Below are 13758 nucleotides of genomic sequence, written 5' to 3'. Positions count from 1 at the left end.
CCACCCCCCCACAAGCCCAGCTCCCTTGTGCTACAATCAGGGGTCCTCAAACTTTTTAAAGTGGGGGCCAGATCACGGTCCCTCAGAGAGCTGGAGGGCCGGACTATATGAACTACTAATTCCTACTGTAACACCTCGGCTGCGCTCACTGCCCAAAAAACCTGGCGGGCCGGATCAGACTCCTCTGCGGGCCGCATGTGGCCCGCGGGCTGTAGTTTGAAGACCCCTGTATCCTCAGGGCTGAGAGTTGATTCCTTCATCCCTGGGAAGACCTTCCTGCTCTCCCTCCGAACAAACGGGTTCTTGCTGTGAGAGGGAGGGGAGGTGTGTTGAGTATTCTGGGTGGTTAATCCCTCCTCCAACATTATAATCCTTGTGGCTGGCCTGCGGTTTAGCAGAAAGAGCATCGACCTTTCAGTGTTTGAATCCTGGCTCTGCCAATCACGAGCTGGGTGACACTGGGTAAGTCCCTTCACCATCCTGCAGCTCAGTTTTCTCCCGGGGAGTGGGGGGGAGAGTTGGGGGGCGAGAGAATAAGAGTTACCTTGGGATGTGAAGTGCAGCATAGGGAATCCTATATAATAAAAGGGTAATATGCAAATCGACTGAACAGCGGGATGACTGGGACGCCTGCAGCTCCTCGCTCTGGCTGGCCCCACCCATGGCCCCTCACCCCAGCCAGCCTGCCGCCAATGGCCCCCATTGGGGTGAGTCGGCTAGACCCCACCAGTGCATGAATTCATGCACCAGGCCTCTAGTATAGTCAATAACATTGTAATGACTCTGTATAGTACCAGGTGGGTACTAAACTTATTGGGGGAAGCACTTTATAACTGCTTAACTACTAGGCTGTATAGCTGAAACTAATATGATATTGAACATCAACTGAAATTGAAAAAAGAAAGTTACCCTGCAAGGCTGAAATGAAAGAGATAACATATGTCAGGGTCCCTGGCTTTTGATACTTGATTTCCTTTCCTTCTTTCCCTACTTGAAGGCATAACTTCTAAAGCATTCTGCAGATGTCAGAAGCCACTGGCTGGGTTGCTCTCTATTAATGCTCTTGGGTTGGGCCTTCTCCCCAGCCTTGGCCCCTCTCCCCAATTCCATTCTTTTTTTCCCCTAATCGCTGCCCTATGTACAGCCGACACCTACACTGGAATCCTCATTGCTTTAGGGCCTAAAGTTTAGGCTTTTCCCAGAGAACCTGGTTCTCATGCCATCCCTTTGTGGTTCAAAGAAATGGCCAGCGGCCCCCCCCTCTTCCTCCCGCCCCCAACAGGTCACTTTGGCCATTCCTGGCTCTTCTGTTTAACACCAGGGTCCTTACTTCCAAGTCTGTTACAGCTGCCACACATTCTTTGTGGGTGGTGAGGTCGCAGACTTTTCCCATACAGGGATGGATCCTAAATGAGCACCAGCCTGCCGGGAACGAGCAGGCCAGGCCCGCTGCCCTCACTTCACTGGCCCTCGTGGGCATCTCTGCCATCATGCTCACCCGTGCCACTGGCACCCAGCACCCTATCAGGACTATCTGAGCCTCTGGGAATGAACACCCTAAGACACAGCAACCAGATCCCCACCATTTTTGGGTTTGTTTTGCAAGCTTCCAGTTTAAGTATTTTAAGTGGAATCTTGAAGTTGCCAAGTCAGTGAGTGGCGGCCAGGGGGTGTGGGGAAAGGGTCAGAGCGTGCCAGAGGAGATTAGGGATTTAATTAAACTCCCTGTTTGGGGAAAGGCTTTTAGGTGCAAAGCTGATTTGTATGATAATGACAGTTTATCTGAGTTTTGTTCTACTAAAGGAAGCTTTTATACACTTAATTACTGTGGCCCTAAACCTGGCTTCTCCTTAATCCTTCCTTCCCTCCCCTCCCCCAAACCCCCTCCCCAGAGAAATCGCTTCCTTCTCAGCTTCAGCCAAGCTGGCCACCGCCAGGGACAGACCCCTAGTCTCTGTCTCAATGCACCAGGAATTCCTAGGTGGGTGGAAGACCTTTGAGATGATTTAGCAAAGTCAAGTCTAGTTCAGGGGTGAGCCCTGCAGGTCCCCATAGAGCTCCATAGCTGGCCAGGGCGGCCAAGAATGGCTCAGGGAGTAGGCACTGCTCCCAGCACCCCCAAATACCAAACAGCACACACATTTACCTGGTAGGCTCCTGATGTGAACAGGGGCCCTGGACAGGCAGATGGGTGGTGGTTAAGGGTGCTGGGGATGGGTGGGCGGGAGAGACTCTAGCTTGACTTGTTGGGGAGGCACCATAGCGTTCAGTGGTGGAACGAACTCTTTTCCTGGTAGAATGACAGCATTCAGTGGCCCGTCAGGACAAAGGCAGAGGAAGATTATATAGATAGCTTTCCTCTACTAGTACATAGCAAGAAACCACAAGGAGATGGGCCCCAGCGTTTGAGGAATGGGCAGGCAAGGCAAGGGTTAAAGGGTTTGGGAACTCCTGTTTCCAATCACTTGACAGCCAGCTTCTCTCTCATCCTTATCAGCAGGGATAGGGTGGAGGGGAGAGGCTCCGAGGGCTTTAGTTTCCAAGCTCTTCCCAGACTCCAAGCTCTCAGCATTCTCATTACCTTCTAAGGGCTCCAGGACTCTCAGTCTGGGGGGAAGGGGGGCGGGGCGGGGGGAGAGGAGGAGGCCGGAGGCGCTGGGAACCCAAACACATTTAATGGAGTAGAGTGTGAGTTACTAAATACAGCCCCGGGGTGGTGTGGGGCTGTAGAATCTCAGCAGTAAACGTTGAGTCAAAGTGCCCCTTCTCTTCCCCCCTCCCCCCTTTACCCCCGCTCCACAGAAGGCCGGATTAGTGCTTGCTGTGTCTTCGCTCTCACTGAACTCACCATGGGCTAAAACCCTTCGATGGTTTTCTTTTTCAGTTAGCCCCAGCCGAGTCAGAAATCTTCATTGTGTATTTGTGCAGGGACTTCTGGAACTCAAGTAAAAGAGCTTTCCTTTTGGGTGAAATAAATTCCTTGCGGCAGATTTGACCTATGCCTGCCTTTAGGAGAATCATGCTGTTTTCATTTCTGCCAGCCCACCTGTTTACTAACTTGTCTCCATTTCGGCTATTAGGAGATTTGATAAACCTGCTTTCTGTATCTTCATTCAAGTTATTTACTTAAAAGCTGTTGTCCCGGCGAGGGCTGAGGGCAGAGCCATTTTGGTCACACCAATGCAGACTGTCTTCTAGAACTAGACACCAAGCGTGGCCAGTATCCTTTGGGTGTAGTTATTAAAATACAGTTATTAATCTCTTGCACTGTGCTCCTCTAATTTAGTAAAATCCACTAATGCATCCAGAAAGCTACTGCAAGGAAAGGTACAAGCCTTTTTGAAATCCGATATACTTGGTCCCCTGAATCTCCTTGACTTGCTCTTCTAGTAATCCTGCTAAAGAAGGAAGAGAGGCTTGCGTGATATTCAGCAGGAGGCAAGAGATAAGTTATAAATGCAAATGCAAACATCGTAACGACAGTTTATAAGGAGCGAGCATGGCTTGCCAGGAGGAACTGGTATGTGCTTCAGACATGCCAGGGAGCAGGGTCTGTACAAGAGAACTGACCCAGAGGAGGAATGGGGATCTCAAGGAGATTTGAATTCATCGAAAGCAGAGCAGCAGTTGGTGGAAAAGTTCTAGTCGCAGTGGGTCCTGTGACTGCAAGGGTAGATCTTGGACTAGGACCAAGATTTTTTTTTTGCCCTTGAGAACCAGCCACAGGGCCTTGATTCTTCTATCAATAGATGTAGAAACTCCAGGCAGGTTCTGAAGGCCACAGTCTGCTTGAGCCTCCATGCCTCTGTGGATGCTGTTCCCTGTGAAGTGCCTTTTCCTGTTGCCCACCTGGTGAACATCTCCTCATTCTTCGAGTCTTATATCTTCTAACAAATCTTGCTTGCCTCATCTTCACCTCTAAATCCAGGCTCTGCAGGTAGAACTCCCTTCTCCCACTGTGACCTTCTGTTGCCTGTATGAGGTCTGCGCATGCACCCAAAACACTAAGTCGTACAGAAGAAAGACCACGGGCTATGAAATCCAGTAGGATTAGATTTCAGCCCTGACCCTGCTGCTTATTTTAATCTCTCCAAATCCCAGTTTCTTCACCTGGAACCCGGGGACAAGAAGAAATACTCGGCAGGACTGGCACAAGGAGCCAGTAGGTAATGAACACAAAGCATGGGATTAGTTATTTATTGCCTCAGAACAAATTACCCCCAATTTAGTGGCTCAAACCACCAGCAAACACTCTCTGACAGTTTCTGTGGGTCAGGGATTTGGGAAGGGCTTAGCTGAATGGTTCTGGCTTGAGGTTTCTCATTAGGGTGCAGTCATCTGAAGGCTTGTCTGCAAGTGGAGGCTCTGCTTCCAAGATGGTTGAGTCACATGGCTGTTGGCAGGTTTCAGTTTCTCCCTGTTTATTGGTGGGAGGCCTCAGTTCTCCATGTGGACATCCCCCTAAGCCTTCTTCTTTTTAAAAAAATGTTTAGTTATTGATATTAGAGAGGGGAAGGGATCAGTTTTTTTTTTGGTTACAATTATGTATGTGTTCATTGGTTGTTTCTTGTATGTGCCCTGACCAGGGATCCAACCCACCACCTTGACGTATGGGGATGATGCTCTACCCAACTGAGCTACCCAGCCAGAAGGCCCATAGGCTCTTGAGTGTCTTCACCACATGCAGCTGATTGCCTTTGGGCAGTGGTCGGCAAACTCATTAGTCCACGGAGCCAAATATCAACAGTATAATAATTGGAATTTCTTTTGAGAGCCACATTTTTTAAACTTTAACTTCTTCTAGCACCACTTCTTCAAAATAGACTCACCCAGGCCGTGGTATTTTGTGGAAGAGCCACACTCAAAGGGCCAAAGAGCTGCATGTGGCTCGCAAACTACAGTTTGCCAACCACGGCCTTAGGGTGACTGATCCAAGAGTGAGCAAGGTGGGAGAGGCAATATCATTTATGACCTAGCCTCAGGAATCACATACTGCCCCCCTGACAAGTCCTATTAGTTACACCGTTCACCCCTCTTCAGTGGATGAGGGGACTACATAAGTATATGAATTGCAGGAGATGAGAATGATGGGGGCCATTTTGGAGGCCAGCTATCCATCCTGAAGCCCAGTGTTTATCAAAAGCATATCCTATCGTAAGGTGAAAACAACATAAATATCCATTGCCAGATGAATGGATTTTTAAAAATGTGGAATATATGCACTATGGAATATTATTCAGCCTTAAAAAAGAAGACAATCCTGCCATTTGCAACAACACTTGTTAACCTGGAGGACACTTTGCTACATGAAGTGTAAGCCAGACACAGAAAGACAAATATCACATAATCTCACTTATATGTGGAATCTAAAAAAGAAAAAAAATCGTCAAACTCATAGTAAAAGAGAGTAGAATGGTGGTCAGCATGGCGTGAGGATGTGGGTAAGGGTAATATATTGATCAAAGGTACAAACTTTCACTTATAAGATGAATAAGAAACCTAATGTATAGCATTAGGTGAGTATAGCCAATGCATTATATACGTGAAATTTGCTGACAGAGGTCTAATGAGTTTGATTGTGGTAATCATTTCACAATGTATATATATGACAAAACATCACATTGTGTACTTTAAATAGATACAGATTTTATTTGTAAAAATAAATTAAAAACAATTTTTTTCAAAAGCTGCTATTACTATTAATTCACACATCTGTTTTCTCTATCCTATATAATAAAAGGCTAATATGCAAATTGACTGAACGGTGGGATGACCAGTCGCTATGATGTGCACTGACCCCTAGGGGGCAGATGCTGAAAGCAAGAGCTGCCCCCTGGTGGTCAGTGTGCTCCCACAGGGGGAGCACTGCTCAGCCAGAAGCTGGGCTCATGGCTGGTGAGCACAGCAGCAGTGACAGCCTCTCCCACCCCCGTAGCAGTGCTAAGAATATCCAACTGATGGAGGGCTCCCACCCTGCAAGAGGTGCAGGCTGGGCTGAGGGATGTCCCCCCCTCCCATGTGCACGAATTTTGTGCACCAGGCCTTTAGTTAGAAAATAAACCCCTTGAGAGTAGTGACATGTCCTGGCTATTTATATCCCAAGTGCCTTGAATAGTGTCCAGCATGCTGGTAGGACCTTATTAAATGTTGATGCAAAAAATCTGAATGAAGGCTTGGAGGAAGCTAGTCTAGTGGCAGCCTTGGACTGAATGGAGAGAGTTCACACTCAAACTTTAAGTAGGAGTCTGTAATTCAGCCATGTATCTGGAATTTCCAGCAGCTTTAGGATCAAGACAGTTCCTTACATTTTGATGCTTGAGTACCATGGATGTTTGATATCAAAACAGCAGACGGGGCAAGCAAAGTTCTTAAGACTCTCTTTGGGAAAGAGATCTTGAGCAGGAATTTGGTGTGAGGCAACGGTCACAACCCTGTGATTTAAAGAATGAAGCTGCTGTTGTTTCATTCCCTGGGCCGAGGCAGACATGGGAACCTCCTGATATTTTTTGTCATACTCAAATTCCTATCTTGATGACTCCTGTGTCCTTCTACCAGGAAAAACAATCTCTCTTTCTAGGAGGCTCTGATGTGCATTTCTTAGAGTTAATTAAAAGCCACACAGAGAGTTGCGTGTCAGAGACCTGCCCGGCTACTTCTGGCCCCTGAGCAGGAAAGGATCTGAGTCGGTGAGGTAATCGATACTCTGGGCAATATTAGGTTTCCAGACATCGAGCTCAAATTGTAAGCCTTGCCCCACCCCCTGGGCTTGAAAGTTCACCGATTGTCCTTTCCCACAGACAGAGCCCTCTGTCCCTGCTGGTGTTATGTGCTCCTTGGCCCCATTTCCCAATAAGAAGCCACTCCCATGGGGCTGCACCTCCAGGAGCCTTGGAGACAAAGACTGATGGCGGAGCAGGTGTCCTCTCCGAGATTTCCCATGTAGCTCACATTCCGACTTGCCGGAGGTCCCATTTCTCCCTAGTTCCTTGAAATCTCAAACTAGTGGCTTTCATTGACTCTTTCCCCCCGTCTCAAGACTAGGGTGAGTGTGGCAAGAAGAGGGAAACTCTTCTATTGGGGTGGGAAGAGCCTGGTTGTATTGGTCAATATTTTGCCCCTGGGTAATAAAAATAGTTTGCGACATAAAAATTATAGCTGGGACACAGCATGGGAAATGGATGATATTTGAATTGCATCATAACTGAACCAGGCCCCCATAGGGGACTCTGAAAGGAAATGAAAAATGCTTATTGATTGAAATTTAAAAATTACATAAATCTGTCTGATAATATTTATGTGTCAGGCACCATGGTAATGAAAGGCAACTGGATTCTGGAATAACCTCCATCTTCAGTGAGCTTTTTTTATGGTATTTATTTCACCTTCCCTTAGGACTTAACCAGAAAATTTTTTATTTTATTTTATTTTTGGTAGAGACAGCATTGAGAAATATGGCCAGTAGGAGAGTTGGGGACTTGTGCATTTGAGCAATTCTTTGGGTATAGGATCAGATGATGCGAATCTACTGGTTCTCAAATTTCCCCTCTGCATTGATGTGGAAAGAATTGTGTCATTCCTGGTAGAAAACCCAGCCAAACTATTCCCTTGGAGATAAAAAATACAGAGAATAAGTGTTTTAAGAAATATTTTGGGGGGACTCAAAAGAATGTTAATGAGACATTTGATAAAGTTATACAAAAAAGTAGAAAATAAAATAAATACTTAGGACCAGTTGAAATATTTAAGAAGATGCCGAAAGAAGAAAATACTGAGCTTTCAGAGTGGAACTAGGAAGTCAAGGACCCAATCAGGAAAGAGCATGGAAACCAAACTGAAGAAGCAGGACTTTTCCTCAGTGACTACTAGAAAAACAACAACAGTTATTGATTATTATATAAAAACAAATTATGGTGCTAGGAAAGGTTCATGAGACAATCAGCCAGCCGTGGGAAGACTATGCCATGTAAAGTTTGTGGATAGTATCTCTTATTTCCTCTGTGATCAAGGACACTGTTCTTTGGATCACTTCATTCAATTAGCAATTGTTTACTGAGCACGTACTATATTGGCATATAGACCTGCAATAACTATATTTTTAAAATCCTTACAACTCTATGAGTACATATATTTATTAGCCCCATCTTCTAGATAAAGAAACTGATTTCCAAAGAGGTGAAGCCCTTGCTGAGTGTCACAGGTAGGAAGCAGTGGGAAAAGGATTTGAATCTAGAAAGTCCTATAAACCACTACATAGGACTGCCCCTGGATGAGTATATGAGTCACCAAAATATGAGACAGAAAGTGAAAAGCACTCTATGGGTGATCTAAACAAATGGCAGCCAGAGTCCCAGCATCTGGCAAGGGAAGGGGATGGTGGGAAGATCTTCAACATTTGAGTTCTGTCTTTTATATAATAATAATAATTATTATTATTACTATTATTATTGGTTTTTTACAGAGAGGAAGGGAGAGGGACAGAGAGCTAGAAACATTGATGAGAGAGAAACATTGACCAGCTGCCTCCTGCCACAACTCTTACTGAGGATGTGCCCGCAACCAATGCACATGCCCTTGACCAGAATGGAACCTGGGACCTTTCAGTCCGCAGACCGACGCTCTATCCACTGAGCCAAACCGGTTTCCACTGAGTTCCAGCTTAACATGTGGGCAAGGTTTCCTAAGTGGGCATAGGGGCTCCAGCTTCAAGATGGAGCCGGTGACATGAGCCAGGGCTCAGCAATGGAGATGTGGACGATGTGTTTGGAGACTTTTCCAAATCCCGTTTGTTGGGGGAAGCAGTTCTCTACGATGGAAGCAGATCAGCGGGGGTGGGCTGGAAGCTGCCAGGAGCAGGGTTTCTCCCACTGTCACGTGCACACGGTGACCCAAGGGTCTTGTTAAATGCAGCTCCACTCCAGGGTCTATGGTGCCGGCCCCCAGGATGCCCCGGCAGCTGGATCACCCTGGTGTTCTGAGGACCTTGCTTTCCTGGCTTGTGGTGTGGACTTACCTGGCCAGCCCAGGACTGCCCGGATGGAGTCTGAGCAGGGAAATAAGGCTTCAGAAAGCTGTTTGGTGGTAGTATCAGATGCTCTGGAGGGAGTTTGGCTTTTGGTTCCTTTAGCTCCTAACTTTTAACTCTCAATGCTCAGAATACACTGATGCATTCTGGGTTCAGGCAGGAAAACGGAAACCACCCTTACTACTTTATCAGGGTTAATTTTGCCCTTGACTTCTGATCGCCGGTTATCCATCAGAGCTGTCTAGAAACTGTTCCTCCCCCAACTCCAGGACTGGCCGGAAGCAAAATCTGTGCTGTTCTCTCGGGGTTCGAAAAAGGAGCTGACATGTTGGCTTGATGTTGGGCGATCCTTCTGGGCCTGTCTCGGTGAAGGCTGGGCTCCGTCACCCGGCACGTTCTGGATCACTTTTCCACACCGGCCGATCTGCTCCGGGAATGAAAAATGCTGCTCATATCAGCCTGAACAAAGTCATCAGGAAATTAAATCTGTGGCTTTAAAAAATATCCCACACTGCTTTCTGGCGCTGCTGCTCAGTCTCCCCACGGGATCTCTCTCTCTCTGCCTGGGGGCCTTCTTCCGGCCTCCTCCCCTCCCTATCTGGTCCTCCCACCCTGGGTCCCCTCCCCGAGACTCCCCTCCTCCCTTTCCTTCTTCCTTTCTCATCCCACGGGACCTCCTTCTTTCTTCGCTTTGGGCTTTCTCCTCTGTGGCTTCAGGCTTCCCTTCCTGCCTCCAGGCCTCCAGCTTTTTCTCAGCTCCACAGAAGCATCTGTCTGTCTCCTTTTCACTTCCCATAGGGGAATCCTAAATGCTGAATAGGCCCTTCAGACAAGGTCCTGAAGGGGACTTGGCCGGGGCCCTGGGGGAGAATGAAGAGGGGAGGAGTGCCAGGACCTGCCAGGACCATACAGAAGCCCATTGATAGGCAGCCCCTCAACACAGACAACCCAGCCCAGCCTCCGTGGCTCCGGGCGGAGAAAGGTGTCCCTTGAGGCGGTGGCCAACATCCTGGCCATCATGAATGACCTCAGTGTCTCTGGCTGGTCGGGGACCTTTGCGCTGTACCCTCCAAATCCTTCAGGCCTGTCAGCCCCGCCGTCGGTGTGAATATTTGCATCTTGAAAATAATTTGTCAGTACATCTCCATCAGCAGTGCTGATTTCATTAATTGGAAGAATTAGCTCTTTGTAGCCAATGGAAGAACACGGAGCCAAAACACACGGAACGCTTTTCCCCGGTGACCCACAGACCCTTGGACGAACTCCTGGGTGCCAGGAAAATGGATTGTTTTGCAGAAAGAATATCATTGGATGTTTATTTAACATCACTCTCCATCCCCTTCTCCACCTTCCCCACCTCCACTCCCAAGACCTCTGAAGCCTTTCACATCTGGCTGCTTTTCTTCCTTCACTTTTTTTGTGTGTAGAGAGCCAGGGCAGGGAGGAAACTTCATCAGCCTGAAAACATCCAGCAGCAAAGTGTAAATTAAATGTGCAGAGAGGCCAGGAGAAGGGAGTCCTACATGCTGGGGGTGTAGGAATAAGGCGACTGAGTCCTCACCCCCCAGTCGGTATGGGCAGACCTGCTTCTGGGCCCTGCATCCGCCACTAGTAGCTGTGTGACCTTGGGGAAGATACTTAACCCTTCTGAGCCTTAGTTTCCTGACTGGTAAAATGGGACCATAAACACATACTCATAGGGCTGTTAGAGGATATAGAGTGTTTGGCACAGAGTAGACACTCGATGGAGGGTAGCTACTATTATTATTGCCGGGATCAACGTTAGGACAGAATCCCACTGTCCCCATATCCCAGGGACCCACTATTGCTGGCTCTATCCAGGAAGACAGATGGGTAGAACTATAGCCAGTGGGGGAGACAGATGGACAAGGGGGTGTAGACAGATGGAACATCTCCTGGGGAAGGTGGATTTATGACAAGCCAAAGGAGATACTGAGAGATGGTTGTCCTGTGGGAGGGACAGATGAATGAGGGCCCAACGAGGGGGCAGAGAGACGATGGGCCCAAGTGGAAGACAGATGGATGGCAATTCCACAGTGGGGTGGGGGTTGGGGAGCAGGCAACCCTCTGATTGGTGAGAACAGATGGACAACATGCTGCTGATGGGACCGGGGCTTCCTGTTTTGCCTCTGCTCCTCAGGCCTGGACATCCCTGAATTCAGAAGAACCCCAGGGGCTCTGTGGGCATTTGAGCAGGGAAGGGAGTGTCACTTGACCTGAGAAGACACTAAATACCAGGGTCAGCCTGGCTTCTGTTCCTCCCTCCTCCCACAGCCAATCCCTGGGTGGCCCCACAGATAAAGGCTCAGCCCTGATGGGAAGGAGGAGGAGGAGGAAGAGAAGGAAGAGGAGGGAGAAAACAGTGTCTTGAAAGCGAAGGGAAATAAAAACTGGCTAAGAGTTTTATTTATTTAAAATAAAGGTTCAGTTATGCTTGAGTGTAAACATGCCGGCCCATCCCTCCCTCCCTCGTTCTGCTCTGCATGGCAGAGGGCTCAGACCACACAGCAAGCTGGGGGCAGGAGCCAGAGAGCAGGCCAGAGGAGGCTGTGGGGAGGCGTGGGATGAGGGTGCCTCAGGTGTGGGGAGGAGAGAGGAGTATGAGAACTCGGTGACCTGCTAAGCACAGCCGGGCTGGGCTGGACCCAGGCCCCCCTGGCCCTCTGCTCCCAGTTCTTCAGGGCATGAACCCGCAATAGCCCAAATGTGGGCAGCTCCACGAGCAGCACACACAGGCACTCAACTCAGCGGGTGATGGGGATGGGCATAGCCAGGCACAGGGACACCTGCCTCCGGCTGTGCTTCTCCCTCTGTCAGAGACAGACCGGCTGTGCTTCTCCCTCTGTCAAAGACAGACCTCAGGGCCCTGGAGGCGAGAGGCCAGGCTCCAGCTGTGAGCTTTTCTACTGGAACCGAAAAATCCTCTTTGCTTTTTTGTGCACTTTCTTCCCAGTTCTACTTGACTTCCCTCCCATGTTTTTCAGTGACTGAGCCGTGTTGGGTGCCGTGAAGAACCTCTGAGCTCCCAGGAGAAGGGAACTGGGGTAGATGGAGAAGAATCTGGAGCAGAGACAGAGCTGGGGGGCCCTGCCTTGCGACTCCTTTAGGAGGAGTTTGCTGGGGCCTCCGTTGGTGGCCCAAGTGGTCAGGGAAGGGCTGTGGTATGCGGGGTCAAGAGGGAATAGGCAGGAAATGTTTGTGATAAGAGCCTTCCCCCCTCACAAGCTCCCCTCCTCTCCAGGCCCAGCTGCGGGGTGAGGACACAGGGAGCTTTGGAGGCCCCGCTGCGGGAGCCAGCCATGGGGACGCGGCAGGAAGGGCTGCATTTGCAGGGGCCCCGGGGCCTGAAGAAAGGCAGCGCTTGGGGATCTGACCCTGGGAACCCAGCCAGGGCTGCCTTCCTTTGGGATCAGGAAGTGCAGTCAGACTTCATAAGGCTAACTCAGTCCCTTAAGAAAAAGGAAAGAAAACAAAAAAAACCTTGGGCTTTGTTGCCCTAACCAGTTTGGCTCAGTGGATAGAGCGTCGGCCTGAGGACTGAAGGGTCCCAGGTTCGATTCCGGTCAAGGGCACATGTCTTGGTTGCGGGCTTGGTTGCGGGCACATCCCCAGTAGGGGGTGTGCAGGAGGCAGCTGATCGATGTTTCTCTCTCATCGATGTTTCTAACTCTCTCTCCCTCTCCCTTCTTCTCTGTAAAAAAATCAATAAAATATATATATATTTTAAAAACCTCACAAAAAATAACCTTGGGGTTTGTTAATCCACGTTGCTGAGCGAGCAGAGTGTAAAGTTTGAGGCGCAGGAAACTGACCACCAAGGAGTTTTAATCCCCAGTAATGAGCGGGACTCATTATTATGGAGGTAGAGAAATCAGAATTGAAGGAGTTGGGAGGGGGGATGGACCCAGCCGGGCTGCCACCTGGACAGGGAGGATCAGCAGCACGTGGCTGGTCTGGGGGTCTTTTTAAGGGGATGAACAGGAGAGGGTTGGACCCAGGGCAGAACAGGAAAGGGTGGGCTCCAGGACACTTTGACAGGCGCTGATTGATGGCTCAATGCCTTGGAGATGTCTCTGTGACAGGTGCCAGTAATGTCATAACTCTGCCCACCAGTTGGGAGGAGGGAGAACCTTATACAGAGCGGGTCTAAGTAAGGCCTGACCACCACCACCACCACCACCACCACCACCCCCCCCCCCCCCCCCCGGGTATTGCTTGCTCCAGGTTGGTCCCCCTCGGAGCCAACCAGGAAAAATGTACCAACTAGGAAGGACCAGGCTGGAAGCTCTCAGAAGGAATCCAACCCAAGAGCGTCTTCTGCAGGGTTGGAGTTTCAGGAACGCGTGTCATGCAGCAGCTATTTGCAAAGCTCTCTCTGCTCCCCGGGCTCCTACTGTCTCCTGTTTGCTCCAGGCCCAGCAACCTCCCCATCTGTGGTTGGCTTGGCCGGCTCACAAAGGAGCATCCCAAGGGTGGGGGCCAGGCTTCGGGCCTCCTGCTATTGTACCAGTGCCTCTTCTTAAGGATTAGCAGCTTCTATCTGCCCCTTGGGGCTGCACTGTAAATGCCTGTGTAATGCTAATTTGTGGTTGGCAGGAGATTGATTGGGAAGGAGCTGAACAATGACAAGAGAGGTGGCTGAGCTCCCTCCTTCTCCTGGAGGGACTCTGTGTGTGTGTGTGTGTGTGTGTGTGTGTGTGTGTGTGTGTGTGTGT

The sequence above is a fragment of the Pipistrellus hanaki genome (genome assembly GCF_964339955.1).
Source record: "Pipistrellus hanaki genome assembly, chromosome: 12".
NCBI classification, from domain to species: Eukaryota; Metazoa; Chordata; class Mammalia; order Chiroptera; family Vespertilionidae; genus Pipistrellus; species Pipistrellus hanaki.
Note: the sequence above shows the minus strand (reverse complement) of the source record.